This window comes from Thermobia domestica, chromosome 11 (assembly GCF_964235325.1).
Source record: "Thermobia domestica chromosome 11, izTheDome1.hap1.1, whole genome shotgun sequence".
Lineage (NCBI taxonomy): Eukaryota > Metazoa > Arthropoda > Insecta > Zygentoma > Lepismatidae > Thermobia > Thermobia domestica.
Window position 1 is genome coordinate 232,002,632 of NC_137464.1, and position 17,391 is coordinate 232,020,022.

The following is a 17,391-nucleotide window of genomic DNA, read 5'->3' on the forward strand; positions in this document are numbered from 1 at the left end:
TGGGTGTGGCACGTATTCGAAGTCAATCGTCTGCTAGATTGAGAAGAAAAAAAGGTGTTCGGTGTCCGTGGAACCTCACGTCACCAATTAAGGGTTAAGGTAGTATTGTTACAATGTCTAACAAGAACTTCAAGCTTTAGTGCTTAATGTAATTGTAAGAAGTTCAATATATCAGTAAAATGCATATATTATTCAAGCGAATCATCATTCAAACAAGAAAAAAAAAAAAAAATCGGAGAAACATGCTACAAAGTGCATCATCGGGCACATTTCAGATACGTGTTACTGTGCTTAAGCACTTGAATGTGTTATTTGAAACAGTTTCACTGCATCATTTTTCAATTTAAAGGAGAGAAATATGTCGTGGAAATTCTCGAGAGTTATAGTCTTTTTTAGCCTTTATCCCTGATGATCTTATATGCGGGGGGGGGTGGACATGAGGGGATACCCAAAGGTATGGCGTCCTATTAGTAAAATGTTCAAGAAAGAAAGAGAAAGAAGGAAGGACAAGCAATTAGAATCACAGGAAAATGTGGACATAGGAAGAACTTTTAATTTAATTTTTGTTTCGTTTTGTTTTACTTTAGAACATAAGGAAACGGTTTTCAACGAAGTGATTAAGATCACAAAACAGCGTTAATCAGTTGAAGATTTTTCGAATACTATTTAAAATACTTGATTTCCTTTTTCAAAATTTATAGCTTTCGGCATAAACACACGCGGTAGCTTATAGTTTCACTCCAGCTATTCGTGTGTGTGTGTGTATACGGTACTTTATTTCTCGGTAACTACTTGCCGGATATGAACCAAATTAGATTAGCAAATAGCCCATCTAAGGAATAAAACAGGCCCGTATCCACTCAGGGCCGGCCCCCTAAATTTTTACTGGCTCCCACTAAAATGTTCACGGTAGGCTTGCAAATGAACTATAGTATGGTGATGAACTATAATATGGTTGGATCGGACCCGCCTAACTTCCACCACCAACCCACCCCCCTATACATTTTTGGTCTGGCTACTGGCTTGGAATTAAGATCGCTATAATTGGCGGCCAGGCTTGGCCACAGATGCACTCTGCTAGCCTTGTGTGTGGTACTTTATTTCTCAGTAACTACTGGCCGGAGCTAAACTAAATTTGGTGGGAAGCAGCCTATCGTCCAAGGGAATAAAACTCGCTATATTTATAGGTGGAGTTCGGCTATAGACAGCCAAGGGTCGGATCAAGTTGTATGTGATACATTATTTTTCCATGACTACTGGCCAGGTCTGAACCAAATTTGGTGGTCAAGTAACCCATCATCTAGGGAATAAAGCTCGCTAGGATTTCACTCGTGTCCAAGCTCGGCCAGAGACAGAGTCGCATTGTAGGGTATATGTCGTACTTTATTTCTGTATAATTACTGGTGGGTCTAACCAAGTTAGTGGGCGAGTAGCCCATTATTAAAGCAATAAAGGAATCTTTATTTGGTAGCCGAGCTCCTGAGTAGAGCCTGTGTTCCACAGATTTGAACGCAGTAGTGGATCTAGTCTGTGGCCGGCACAAATAATATAACCTATAAGCTATTATTTATATATTTTTGAAAGTTTATAGTAAACCCATGATTTACCTATCATAGTCTATGCTCTGGCCCCTCCCGTCCCCCCCCCCCGAGCTTTTGCCTTCTAGATGCACCTTTGTTTCATCGTCGGGAGATTCTAACAAGGAAAGCTCTCCAACTCCTCGACGAGTATCGCACTGAAACTTGCACAAGTGGAAGGACATATTGAAAGATGAAAATATGCTTACTCTTATGATTCGCAATGTCGTCGAACCGGAAGTAGAATGATCGTTCCACCATAGCCCCTGAAAGTTATGTACTCTGGTCATACACGCCAGAATGTGATACACTGTGTTTTCTCACGGAGACAAATATTGCAAACTCAAGATGAAAACAGTCGGTGGTGATTGGGATCTCTAGTACGTCATTGATGAGAACCGATGTCAAATGGAACACAATACGATACAACGATCGTAAGTTCTAAACGAACACGTTTACCCGCTGGAGAAAAGGGACACGCTGAAACCACAACACAAAAATGGCTTTCTATGATTATTATTATTATTATTATTATTATTATTATTATTATTATTATTATTATTATTATTATTATTATTATTATTATTATTATTATTATTATTATTGGTAATAGTAGTAGTAGTTGTTGTAGTAGTAGTAGTAGTAGTATGATTAGTATTAATAATATGAGTAATATGATGAGTAAAAATAATAATAAGGAGAAGACAAGAAATAGGCTATATTATTGGGCCTGTTAAGTAACGAATGATCTCGGCCTGTCTTGAGTGTCCTCTAGAACTGCTATAAAAATTTTAAAACCCACAAACAACCATACCCCAGCCGGGATTCGAAGTCGGGACTCATGAACGCTGGCTTGACTCCTCAACCAACACGGACCCGAGGTCGGCAATAAGAAATAATAATAATAATAATAATAATAATAATAATAATAATAATAATAATAATAATTATTATTATTATTATTATTATTATTATTATTATTATTATTATTATTATTATTATTATTATTATTATTATTATTATTATTATTATTATCATATACCAGTATTCTTAACCTAATTCCGATCACGACTCCATATTATCACATCCTCTTGCCGGCGATCCCCTTATAATTTCTGGCTTGTAATAAGCTTGTGTCGAATTTTCAATATAACAATTGCAGAGGTCTCACTACATACATCTATTTCTATAATAGTAGAATATAGTATTTCTTGTATGCAGTGGATACAGTAACTTCCTATAAAGTGAACAGATTAAAACCAAATTTGGTCCGTTCATTTGTATTACAAACATCGAATCCGATCTTCATACTGTTTCAAAATGGAGGCCGTTTGAAAATTTTACAACTTCATAACTCCCTATAAAAATAAAATATCATAAAAAAATAAAATGCAATTGTATTCTTCTGGTATTTTAATATACAGTTCTCATTAGTTTCATATCGTACCTCTTTCATTTAAATTGATTTTTAACCAACTCTGCACCTGTTCAAAATGTTTAGTAGACCAATTTTTTGTTGTTCTGAACAGTACGTATACAAATAAAAATTGTCTGTCAGAATAATTATTTAAAAATGATTTTCGGTATCAGATTCTAATTATATTTCTCTCTTTCGTTTATCTTCGCGACCCTCAGGTTGAGAAACTCTGTCCTATACTATTTCTTCTTCTTGCAGACCTCGAGTTCGTGTGGTTTGAGACGTCAAGCCAGCGACTCAAGGATCCTGTCTTTGAATCTCGGCTGGGGTATGGTTGTCTCTGGATTCTAAAACCTTTATAGCAGTGCTAGAGGATACTCAAGACAGGCCGAAGTCCTTCGTTACTGAACGGGCTCAATAATACATTCGTTGTCTTATTATTATTATTTTTACTCATTATACTGCTCATATTACTAATACTAATCATGCTACTACTACTACTACTAATTATTATTATTATTATTATTATTATTATTATTATTATTATTATTATAGAAAGCCATTTTTGTGTTGTGAGTTCGTGTGGTTTGAGACGTCAAGCCAGCGACTCAAGGGTCCTGACTTTGAATCTCGGCTGGGGTATGGTTGTCTCTAGATTCTAAAACCTTTATAGCAGTGCTAGAGGATACTCAAGACAGGCCGAAGTCCTTCGTTACTGAACGGGCTCAATAATACATTCGTTGTCTTATTATTATTATTTTTACTCATTATACTGCTCATATTACTAATACTAATCATGCTACTACTACTACTACTACTACTACTACTACTACTAATTATTATTATTATTATTATTATTATTATTATTATTATTATTATTATTATTATTATTATTATTATTATTATTATTATTATAGAAAGCCATTTTTGTGTTGTGAGTTCGTGTGGTTTGAGACGTCAAGCCAGCGACTCAAGGGTCCTGACTTTGAATCTCGGCTGGGGTATGGTTGTCTCTAGATTCTAAAACCTTTATAGCAGTGCTAGAGGATACTCAAGACAGGCCGAAGTCCTTCGTTACTGAACGGGCTCAATAATACATTCGTTGTCTTATTATTATTATTTTTACTCATTATACTGCTTATATTACTAATACTAATCATGCTACTACTACTACTACTACTACTACTTATTATTATTATTATTATTATTATTATTATTATTATTATTATTATTATTATTATTATTATTATTATTATTATTATTATTATTATTATTATTATTATTATAGAAAGCCATTTTTGTGTTGTGATTTCAGCGTGTCCCTTTTCTCCAGCGGGTAAACGTGTTCATCTGGAACTTACGTTCGGTATATCGTATCGTGTTCCATTTGACATCGGTTCGCATCAATGACGTACTAGAGATTCCAATCACCACCGACTGTTATCATCTTGAGTTCGCAATATTTGTCTTCGTGAGAAAACAGGTTCCAGTGTATCACATTCTGGCGTGTATGACCAGAGTACATACTTTCAGGGGCTATGGTGGAACGATCATTCTACTTCCGGTTCGACAATGTTGCGAATCATAAGAGTAACCATATTTCCATCTTTCAATATGTCCTTCCACTTGTGCAAATTTCAATGCGATACTCGTAGAGGAGTTGGATAGGTTTCCTTGTAAATTACGTTTGTGTGGACTTTTAAAACTGCGGCCCCGCTAATCCCCTAAATCATGGATAGGCACTCGTTTGTAGAGCCATATGATACTGAACAATAAAACCCAAAATGAATTTTGCAGGGCTGATAAACAGAAGCCACGGGATATATTTATTACGTGGGATGTAGTTTATTTTACCCTGCTGTCCGGGGTAAAAATGAGGGGGAATGTAGGGGTAAGGCGTCCTCCCACCTCCAAAAATATGTACGACGTCCCCCAAGTTCCTAAAAATTTACAATAGGCAAAGATAGACAGGGGGACGGCGTGAGATCATGCCGCTACCTACAGTCCCCTTTCCTTTTTCAGATCCACTTTACCTCTACCTGCTGTAGATTTTCGTGTTGAGATTTCATCAATAAAATTTATATCTTTTGTGGTATTTATATTAAAGAATATTTCAGATATTGTATTGTAATAATCGGTGATTTCAATTTTGATTAGTGTTTGTTCTGTATCAAATGGTGACGCTTTAAATGGTGGCCCATGAAAGTTTGCTTGCGCCCCCGTCTCCTTAAGTTTGTGTTCTTGTGACATACCCCTATCAAACTGTAGTCTATCAACTAATGACCGTTTGTCCCATTAGTTCTGGAATTCCATTTCCATCCCCTGCTTATATGGGAACAGACTAGGTAAATTTGTAGTGGTGCAAGATCAGTGTTGCTAGTTTGAAGGAAATTTCCCTAATCTAAGGAAACTTTGTAGGTAAATTTAGCAGAAAGGGAAAAAAAGAATTTTTGGATAGAACTTAAAAATCCAGGGAAAGTCTCTCACTGATTTATTGGCCAACATAAATCCTTAATTTTTTTTCTTTGTTCTTCAGAAATAAGCCAATACAATATCAATAGTTTGTATGTCTGTGTACGCATGTGTGTGTGTGTGTGTGTGTGTGTGTGTGTGTGTTCACTGGCGCAAATCTCGGGAGCATGAGGGGGACATAACACATCCAATCTTGGAACAGGGAGGACTGTCTCCCCCAATAATCCGATTTGAAATGCGTTTTCTGAGGGAGAAATGTTATGACTTGTGACCGATTGCCACGAAGGAAAGTGAAATGAAATTGATGTCCCCTCAGAATAAGCTTCAAATCTGCCCGCCTCCCAATGTTGAAGACAACTCTGCTCCCCTGATCCTCCAGTGCATTGTTTCCCAATTTCATAAATATTTTGAACATCGCTTTAAAAAAATAAAGAAGATTAAGGGAATGGTTTTACCAGTCCCCCCTTCTGTTGAAGACAGATTTGTTCCGCTGTGTATGTTCAAAGTAGCATAATTTGCATCCATTGTTATCTGGATATATTTGTGTGTATTTTTTGTTAAAACACACGCAAACAGTAAAAACAATAGAAGCAAAATAGCAAATGTATAAAATAAATGTAGTTGACACTTTCTTTAATATGGTTAAATTAATCTTACCACATAACAGTGTTACCACACTTGGTACTATTGTACCAAATTAAGCCCTTTTTGTCATTCATCGGCCCGTTGGTACCACGCTGACATTTTTAGCCCCTTTTGTGAAAAACTTGGTACAAATCTACCCAATTCAGCACCATTTAACAAATACTTGTCACATTTTCAAAGGTGTCAAGTAAGACTTTTCCTACACCTCACGTTACCCATATTGTGTTGGACTCTTTAAAAAAATGTGCTGAACATTCATTCTGCGACGTTGCACCGCACAACGCCCCGAACTTTGTGTAGAAAATTCGTAATTCGAACTATACTGGAAAACAAATAATGCTAAATGAGCGCATCCTCGTCGCCATGAAGGAGATGAGAAAGAAGCATAGTGGTGCAAATTTTAGCTTGAAATCATAAAAAGGAGACGAAGAAGAAGCACACACACGTTGGATCAAGTGTTAAATATTCTGAAGAAGATTAAGGTGTGCTCAATTAAGTCTATAATTTACGTGTCGTAGTAAAAGTTTCATCGATTCCACGGTTGTTCGGGGTCGTCCTATTTGGTTGTTTTTAAAAAGAGCACTCTCCTGATTTGGACTCTTGGAAGAGGGAGAGAATGGATGTTCTAGAACTTTACCTCTTTTAGTTTCGTGTTATAGAGCCATGTATTACAGTTGTAAAGAAATCATCAATTCAGTTCTTTTGTTTCAATTTGGTACTATTTTTCAGCCTACTCTGGAGCTAGGACTGTGGCAACACTGACACACAGGAATTGGATATTCAACAACTAGGAAAAAATTGATTTAAAAAAGGGAAAATTTTATATCAGTTGGAGGGAATTTTCTTAAGGAAACCTACGAACACTAAACAAGATTCAAAGTATACATGGGAGTATTTTTTTTATTAAAAATATCAGGTGTTGTATTGATTTTATAGATTACTCACTTTGATGCTATTTTTTTAAACCTTAATAACCTTAGCTAGATGACGCAATAGCAATGCTCGTCTAACAAACACCAATGTCTTGATGTGAAAAGAGCGGGAAATTACATCGAGAAAACAACACGTCTACGCCCCTCTCATACGTCTCAATGACGTGTTCGTGTTTGTCCGTTAAACGTTCGCGGGCTTTGTGTTATCCTGAATAGCATAGTGGCTCTAGCGTCGTCGTCTCTTAGTTAGATTGAAGCGTCCGATGCGAGCAGCAGGTCTTCTTGGAGATAGCGGGCTGTGGACGTGATATCATAGTGCAGCCATTTTGTTTCGTGGTGAAGCACGTGCTGAGTGGAGCCATTTTATTTCGCGGTGCAGTACGAGCTGGTAAGTGCAACTATATTTAATTTTCTGTATTCAGTATATTTTTTTTTAGATATTTAGAAGTTGTTGGCCGTTGACATATTACATAAGTGAGTGTTCTTTCCATTCTTTTACTTATTGATATGCAAGTCCTTGTAAAGGAGATTAAATAATATTCAGGAACGAAAAGCAGGAATTCATAGGACATATTAAGTGTTGAAATGTTTAATCACGAACTGTCTTGTAAGATGAAAACTATTCTGGGAACTATTAGATATCTTACACCAGAAAAACTATCATAGCGTTTTCTAGACCGGAAAACAGACCAGAAAAACTGCCATTAGATGTACATTTTTGAAATTTTGTGTAAATATTCCCTTTGTATGCTAGACTAACGGTAATGCTAACGAAATGTGGCTCCTAATAGGTAAAACATGTGTGAACATTGTCGTAACACCAGTGAAATACGTATTTTGAAGCCAGTAAAAGAGGTATTATGTCTTTGATATATTTTCAACAAACTTTATTCATCACTTACGAAAAACGAGCATTCTGCTAAAATTGATTAGGTTATTGGCTGTTTCAATATGATAAATCTGTAAATAGCTTCCTTATAGTACATGAACTACTATTTCAGATCGAAATTCATAAAAGATTGGTGGTGTGTGAAATTCCAGAACCGTTCGTAGTGGACAAAATCGCGTCCATTGGTTTTCTCATAGTTCTCTCATGTCCTCCAGCATTTTCATTCGACCAATTCTTTCATAATCATTGGTTTTCATTAATCATGAAGATCTCTTCGCCTAAAGGACCTAATGAAGGGTCATAAAACTAGAAATTGCATTTCATTCGTAAAGGACTGGGAGAAGAACACTTAATTCACGTGAAATAATGCGAAATGTTTTACATTAAACACCAAACTTTCATTTAATTTGTCATGCGTCTTCCTTGATATTTGAGCTGTTTGAAGCTAGAGTGAAGTACCGTTTTTTTTCTCGTGCTTAGGAATAGTAGCAGTTATAGAACCAGAACTACTTGCATTGAGAAATACGTTTCACGTGACTATTGTGTTAATTTTTACACTTAAAACAGTTCGATGTGACAAAAGGTTCAGTGTGAAATACGTGAAACTCAAACAATTTGATGCTTAAAGTCAGAAACCGAAAAATGTAATTAATGCACTCCAGTTTCAGACAGTGCGAATGATAATAGTATAATTGAGTATAATACAGAATTATTACAGTTAAGGGGGTGAGCGCAACAGTGGTCTAACTCACATTTTTAAAAATGGAGAAAAAATAAGTTAAACACATGTGTTTTTTGTACAACACACACACACACACACTCACACACACACACATATATATATATATATATATATATATATATATATATATATATATATATATATATATATATGAAATATGAAATGAAATCTGTGAGTTTTTCAACCCACGGCTATGCCGGTTAGGCTAAAGGAGACGGTGATGATGAGATATGAGTGAAAATGGTGGAATGAAGAAAGTGGGAGCAAACGGGAGAACCCCGAGAAAACCCACGAGCACGGTGTTTGTCCACCACAAAGTTCACTTGGCGGGGGCTGGGATCGAACCTGGGACCCTAAGTATATATATATATATATGTACACTCATGTCCAACATGATTGTCGCATATCTATAACTGTCTTCTTGTAAGAATATAATTTGATAATGATTTTTCAGGGTACTTTTAATACTGATACTATGTGTATAATCGGGAAATGTATATTTGTGGTAAATTTCATAGGAAAAGAATTATAAATACGAAAATTAGAGTGAGTAAAACAAAATGTTGCTAAATGGACAAGAAAGTTTTATTTTTGTTTCATTGTTCTTATTTAGTGTTTTTTTTTTTTTTACATTAAAATATGCCACATACATATCTTTGCCGATTATACACATAACTAACATTATAAGAAATACCGGGCGAATTCCTTATCAAATTACACTCCTACAACAACATATTTATAGACATGCGACAATAATTTTGGACAATATTTTTTTTAAAATGTGGATTAGACCATCAGGGCCGGATTTCCCAATAGGCCTGGTAGGCCCATGCCTATGGGCGCAAGGTCCCAGGGGGCGCACGGCCGAGAGAAAAAAAATAAAATAAATAGCCATAACTTGACATATTTTTTGAATAGATTAAAAAAATCACGCTAATAAAGCATTCTGATTTTGAAGTTCATTGGAACAAATAATTGTTGGTAAAGTTCACCAATCTTTTGTTAATACATTAACTGTATTTTGTTAAGCCCAGAACCAAGTAAATTCCTCAAAAAACTTTCAATGATAAAATTGCATCGTGGAGTGGTGTTTAAGCAATTAACATATAGGCCTCATATAATTTTTTAATAAAGGTTTTTAGGAAAGTAACTTTAACCAGACTAGGGGCGGAAAAATTTATTGGGCCTAGGGGCGCCAAAATGCTAAATCCGGCCCTTTAGACCATTGTTGCGCTCACCTCCCTCAATTTGTCTTTGTGTTTAAAGTGGATCCAAAATGACAAAGGCAAACTATCTTTATATATAATATTATTCATTTTTCTTTTCTTTTTATTTTTTTAGCAGATTGTGTCTAGTTCCCACTGCTTACATAAGGGCTAATTTCCCTTAGCACGGATACGTAGTTAGTTCGTTCTGGATTCAGGCGTCTCAATCAAGGCGGATCACCATCCGGAAGTCAGTACGTATTTTAGCTCATTCCATTAAATATTGCATAATGAAACATTACATATTATAAATATTGTACTATAAGATAGAGTTATGCTTCAGCTACACCACAAGAGACTGATTCATTTGGTTGGGTCTTCTGATATCGTAAATGGTAACAAAGAATGAGCACACAAGATGGAACTTGCTGTTTGATCTTAAAAGAAGTGCTCAGTTTTATGAAATGTTTATTTGTATGTTTAAAGTACTTTAAAGTAACGATCTTATTACGAAATAGATTTATTGTTTGACCATTTCTCGTGTTACTTTTCTCATTTTATATAAATATTAATTTACATTTAAGGAAATAGATTTTGAGATGAAACTTGCGCAGAACGCCATAATGCGCTGTTGCCAAATTTGTACGTTTACTGTGGTAGTCACTATAACAAAATTCCTGGATTCTAGCGTTGCAGTTCAAGAAGCGAAACTGCGGTAAGGGTCGAAAACTAATTTCTCCAGTAAGTATCCAAGCAGAATTCCATGATTAATTTTTATTATCACCTGGCATCAGTAAACACTCGACACTATCTGGCAACGCCGCACTATTCAAGCAGCGTTTAGCATATCACAGAGAATACCTAGTGATCCGCCTTAAGACTATTTTTGAGATTTAAGTTTATCAAGGAAAAAGAGTTGACGTTTCCTCTCCGTGCAGGAAACATTTCTGCAAGTAAGTATCGTAGAAAGATTCGAATACCTCCCTGAAATATTAGTCTTATTTTGTTAAGGCATACGAATTATCTTTATTGCTGCTGTTGCCATTGGTCCAAAGGTGGTTCTTGAGGGAAGTCACAAGTGCGGCTTTTTTTTTTCAATATGCACGAAAGACCTTTAACGGAACATCTTATTACTTTAAGAATTCCTAATTCATTATAGTCCCACCTCGCACTCATCTGGTCGCTGCCATCTGTACTCCAATTGTCAGTAATATTCGAGCACTAAAAATGGGTGATTTGATTTTTGCAGAAGTCACTGCGTCACTAGCCTGATCATGCAACTATATCTAGATAATTCTTATTATTTTTTAAATATTCTTCTTTGCTTTTCGCGTCAATAGTAGGTCCTAGTAGTATACATACTCTCAGTTGAGAACTAAAGGAAACACAGTGACTGGGACGTAGAGCACCAAACTCACAGGTACTGGGAGGTATGGGACCAAGTCGCAATAAATTGTCCTTGGCCCGATAATCAGTAATGTATCATTATATTACTATAGAGAAAAATTAAACGTGGTCCTGTAATTTCTTCATGGCCTTTTGTGGCTGGCTGCGGGCCTCAGCAGCTCATGTTTCCTGCGACTTCGAAACCGAAACAAGTAAAAATTAGTGTCTTCACTGTAATTTGATACATTGTCACGCGAGGCGTATTCGCTAACCAGTGAGAGCACTCGGTCGAAAAAGTATTAAAGCTTTTTCAGTCCAGCTATCCTGAGTGAGGTATTCCTGGGTTTCCCCTCATTCACACCAGGCAAATCCCTGGGATGGTACCTAACAAACAGGTCCCAGGCCGCTTCCTTCCATCCCCACTCCTTTCTTCCTTCTCTTTCCTCGTACTACGCGATCACCGAGGGGCGTTATCCCTCATATACGGGAGGAGATAACATGGCCTTAGATACTGAAAAGTCCAGAAATCTAATTCCTAATTCCTTCCTTAATTTGATAGATCATTTTACATATGTCATCTAAAACGCAAATTCATGCAGAACTTAGACACTACCTGAAATATATTTCTTTCTACATGTCCGTACACTAAAAATAGTGGCGTACCCAGGGGTAAATTTGAACCCCTCTCGAATTGAAAAGTCCTAATAGGAAGAGATATTTTAAAAAGCATGTAACCAAATAGAGAGAGTAATGAAACCACTGTTGGATTCCCCAAGCCCCAAAACAAATCCTAGCTACACTTCTGGGTGGAAAATGAAATAATAATTGCGAATATGCAGGTGAAAAGTAATAATCAAATTGTAATTAATAGTTTAATAAAATGCGGTGATGAATCCAACACACTGAAGAGATGTGAGTACCTTTTTAGGATTTGTTTCTTTTTTCTTTCTTTTTCTTTTTTCTTTCTTTTCTTTCTCTGAAAATTTACATCTCGTTTATTTAATGTGAAATTAAAGCACATTTTCTTTTTTGTTAAATTAATTGTACTTTTCATGGCTCCGTGTAGCCTAGTCGCTAACGCTCTTGCCTTCGGTGCGACCGGCTCCAGGTTCAATTCTCGATGGCGGTACTCGGTCGAAAAAGTGTGAAAAGCTTTTTCATGCCAGCCACCCTAAATGAGGTTTTCATGGATTTTCCTCATACAAACCACACTGCAAAAAATGCAGAAACTACTTTTAGACACAGTAGAGCACTGTATACATTACCGACACTCTTTGAACACCCCCAGATGACACATATTCACCTTCTTGTAGATACTGTGTTGTCCAAGTATGTCCCAGATGTATGTACAAAATGTGCAACATGTATATCATCCAGGGGTAAAAGTGCGGGGAACGCCGTTCCTCACTTCCAAAATGTAAGTATGGCGTCTCCCCGGCTCCTAAGAAATTACAATAGGCAAAGATAGGCAAGGGAACGACGTGACGTCATGCCGCTACCTACAGTCCCCCTACTTTTTCAGATCCATTTTTACCCCTGATGTCATCACTTTGTTTTCGAACTGTTTGCCGAGAAGAAGTGTTTTAAATACGTATGTCGTACTAGGTACAGTTTTGCGGAGAATAAACACTTTTGGGCACGCGAAGCACACTTGATATATTTCCCCCTCGTTATCTGTGTTTTATTTTTTACAATGCAGGCAAATGCCGGGGTGGTACCTAACATATAGGTTTCAGGCCGCTTCCTTCCTTCCTTCCGTTTCTCCGATAGTGTGCTCGCAGGACGTCGTCCCTCAAACGTAACAGGCTAACGTGGCCATCGACTCCGAAAACCCAGAAATCTAAACACTAAATCCTAAATCAATTGTACCTTCCATTCTGACAGTTGGAACACCAGATTAAATGTGATATTACAATAAAGAACCTAATAGCTTATCTTAAAATCGCTTTTTACATACAAAGAAACACGTATTTTGCAGTTTGGATTATTTGTTTTACATGCCGCATTCAGTGTGGCGCGCGTCAGCTCGTATAACTGAAACAGGCGCTTCCACCGGAATGTTAAAATTCTATGGCTTGGAGCTAAGGGGATAAAAATATTAGCTGTTGGACACAACAATTAGCATACTAAAAAAAAAGTTTTTTTTTTGTTTCAAGTTAGAAAACTTTAACTTTTACTGCTGTGACTTCCCTCACGAGCCACCCCTACATCATTATAGAGCAAAATAGATAGAGATAGAGATAAACAGATTCCTGCAACCGATTAAGCCTCCAAAGAATATATTTCATGTTCATCTTTCCTTCTTTACTGAAACCGGAAGTGGTAGAAATCCACGAATACTTCCTGTTTCAAAGTTGATCTACGTAAAGCAAACAAGATTATAGAAAAAAAGTGTTCTAAGAATAAGTACCATCTTACCTTTCATTCCTCTATTGAATCTAGGAGTGAAAGAAATAAATTACTTCCGATTTCAGCGTTGCTTGCTGTAGAGAGAAGTAGTAATATATGACGAGAAGCGGTTTTTAGATCAATTTACTACTTTTGGTTTCAATATCAATTGAGGAAATATCGCGCTATATAAACCAAACTCTTTCACAGTGTATAACTGGCACTTCTACTTATTTGTACCATAATTCCCGGAGAGTTGTCGTCAATCTCTTTCGGTCGATGGAATATAAGCGAAGAACGTTGATATTTTTAGCGGTTAATTGTTAATAATGGTTAATACTTTTTTTCACTCCTAGAATCAGTAGAGGAATGAAAGGTAAGACGGTACTTATTCTTAGAACGCATTTTTCTATAATCTTGTTTGCTCTACGTAGATCAACTTTGAAACAGGAAGTATTCGTGAATTTCTACCACTTCCGGTTTTAGTAGAGAAGGAAAGATGAACATGAAATGTATTCTTTGGAGGCTTAATCGGTTGCAGGAATCCGCTTATCTCTCTCTCTCTATCTATTTTGCTCCATAATGATGTAGGGGTGGCTCGTGAGGGAAGTCACAGCAGTAAAAGTTAAAGTTTTCTAACTTGAAACAAAAGAAACTTTTTTAGTATACTAATTGTTGTGTCCAACAGCTAATATTTTTATTCCCTTAGCTTCAAGCCATAGAATTTTAACATACCGGCGGAAGCACCTTTTTTAGCTGATGCGCGCCACACTAAAATGCGGCATGCAAAACAAACAATCCAAAATGCAAAATACGTGTTTGTTTTGTATGTAAAAAGTGATTTTAAGATAAGATATTGGATTTTTTATTGTAATATCACATTTAATCTGGTGTTTCAACTGTCAGAATGGAAGGTACAGTCACGAACATTAATAAATGGAGGTTGGAGCCATAAGAAATAATGGCTTCAACCTCCATTTATTAATGTTCGTGACTGTACAATTGATTTAGGATTTAGCATTAAGATTTCTGGGCTTTCGGCGTCAATTTCCATGTTAGCCCGTTACATTTGAGGGATGACGTCCTTCTGCAAGCACACTATCGGGGAAAGGGAAGGAACAAAGGATTGGGGAAGGAAGGAAGAAAGCGGCCTGAAACCTATATGTTAGGTACCGTCCCGGCATTTGCCTACACTGTAAAAAATAAAACAACATTGAATCACTTTTAGTGCAGATAAAGAGGGGGAAATATATCAAGTGTGTTTTTATAAAGTGCGCTTCGCGTGTCCAAAAGCGTTCATTCTCCGAAAACTGTACCTATTATGACATACGTATTTGAAATACTTCTTCTCGGCAAACAGTTGGAAAACAAAGTAATGACATACATTTTGCACATTTTGTACATACATCTGGGACATACTTGGACAACACAGTATCTACAAGGGGTGAATATGTGTCATGTGGGGGTGTTCAAAGAGTGTCGGTAACGTGTACAATCCTCCCCTTTATGTGAAAGTAGTTTCTGTATTCTTTGCAGTGTGGTATGTATGAGGAAAATCCAGGAAAACCTCATTTAGGGTGGCTGGCCTGAAAAGGCTTTTCACACTTTTTCGACCGAGTGCCGCCACCGAGAATCGAACCCGGGACCAGTCGCACCAAAGGCGAAAGCGTTAGCAACTAAGCTACGGAAGGTGCAATTGATTTCAATGCTTTAAAATAGATATGTTCTTCCCATTAGGCCTTTTCAATTCTAGAGGAGTTGAAATCCCACTATTCCAGTGTACAGACATGTAGAAAGAAATATGTTTCAGGTAGTGTCTAAGCTCTGCATAAATTTACGTTTTAGACAATTTACGTAAAGGAAGGAAGGAATTAGATTTCTGGACTTTTCAGTATCTAAGGCCACGTTAGCCCGACCCGTATATGAGGGATGACGTCCCTCGGCAATCGCGTAATACGAGGAAAGAGAAGGAAGAAAGGAGTGGGGATGGAAGGAAGCGGCCTGGGACCTGTTTGTTAGGTACCATCCCAGCATTTGCCTGGTGTGAATGAGAGGAAACCCAGGAATACCTCACTCAGGATAGCTGGACTGAAAAAGCTTTAACACTTTTTCGACCGAGTGCTCTCACTGGTTAGCGAATACGCCCTGCGTGGCAACGTATCAAATTACAATGAAGACACTAATTTTTACTTGTTTCGGTTTCGAAGTTGCAGGAAACATGACCTGCTGAGGCTCGCAACCAGCCACAAAAGAGTAGGAGGCCATAAGGAAGTTAGGGGGGCACATAAAAAAATTATAGGACCACGTTTAATTTTTCTCTATAGTAATATAATGATACATTACAGATTATCGGGCCAATGACAATTTATTGGGACTTGGCCCCATACCTTCCAGTACCTGCGAGTTTGGTCCTCTACGTCCCTGCCACTGTGTTTCCTCTAGTTCTCAACTGACAATATATATATACTACTATTACTATCAAGAAGACCTGTTTATAGAAAGTTATCCGAGTTCTATCAGTCTCTGGTTGATGTCAAACACATCTTAAATAAGTGTACAATAAAATTCCGTGGCTAAGTGGTTAGTGTGTGTGTGCGTTTGCCTTGGAACACACGAGTTCGATTCCCTGTGGGAGCAAATCTGATTCGGATTCCACGTTAAGTTGTAGGTCCACGTCTCGTATAGCCTCGTTGCTGAACGGGGTGCTTAAATCAAACCAAATTAGATCAAAAATAAGTGTAAAATAATAGTTTCATTTCTAAAAACTCAAAATTGTCAGATAACTCTCTTCAGTTGTGTTATCCAGCGGTGTTAGAAACTTCACATAAGCTACACTTTTCTCCTAAAATTTAGATTCACTTTTGGCTTCAAATAATTTTTAAACAGAAGTTTGTAACACGCATTAGTACTTCAATGAAATTAGGCAAATACATAGCCTAGAATATTTATTATTTTCTGAGGTACGCTTCATGTAGGTATCTGAAGCTATGATCCCAGAAAGGGACGCTCAAATTGAAACAAGACCTTTTCAGGAAAATGTTTCGAATTTCTCCCTAAGTTTGGGAACACGTCCATATGGTATTACGCGAAGGCCTGCCTTATTAGAAAAGAATAACTTCTGAACAATAAATCAAAGATAATTGGGGTTCGAGAAATATCTTCGTAACAAACATTTCATTTTCAATGTTTATCATTTTTTTTTTCTAAATTTCACAATTTGGCTCTGACATTCACAAGACTGTAACTCTCTATTGTTTCATCGCACCTTCAAGTACACAAGCTTTAGCTGGAAAATTATGAACTACTTTGTTTTTATACTTCAAGTACACAAGCTTTAGCTGGAAAATTATGAACTACTTTGTTTCTATACTTAGACGTTTACATAGCATCTAAGAGCAGTGCTTCCGAAGCTTTAAAGTCTGAGACGAAGTTTGAAAGATATCAAACTTCACGGGACCCAAACAGCATAACGAAAATTCCTCTATTATTGCATAAACTAACTTCTTTATACAGTGTGGCCCAAAAGTAGGTATACAGTCCCGTAGTGACCCAACTCATTGCTTTTTATATCATTTCTTATTGTTATCCATCAAGGAGACTGAGTTTCTTTATTATTTGTTCTTAATGTTTTCTCACTTATATCTTAAGCTCAGAAAGCCAAAGCAAATAAACTCATAAGCTAGAATGTTTCAATGTTATACTTGATCAATGGAGGGGTGTATACATACTTTTGGGCCA

The 17,391-nt window shown here is 36.8% G+C and overlaps 1 protein-coding gene across 1 annotated transcript in view; it reads left to right on the top strand.

Annotated features, from left to right (window-relative positions):
* Positions 1-7,294: 7,294 nt before the first annotated feature.
* The window catches only part of LOC145663771 (innexin inx2-like), a 40,228-nt gene continuing 30,131 nt past the window's right edge, over positions 7,295-17,391 (top strand). Inside the window, exons 1-2 of the mRNA XM_081729859.1 lie at positions 7,295-7,431; positions 10,016-10,133. The gene's annotated coding sequence lies outside the window, so the exon portion shown is untranslated. The remainder of the gene's footprint in view (positions 7,432-10,015; positions 10,134-17,391) is intronic.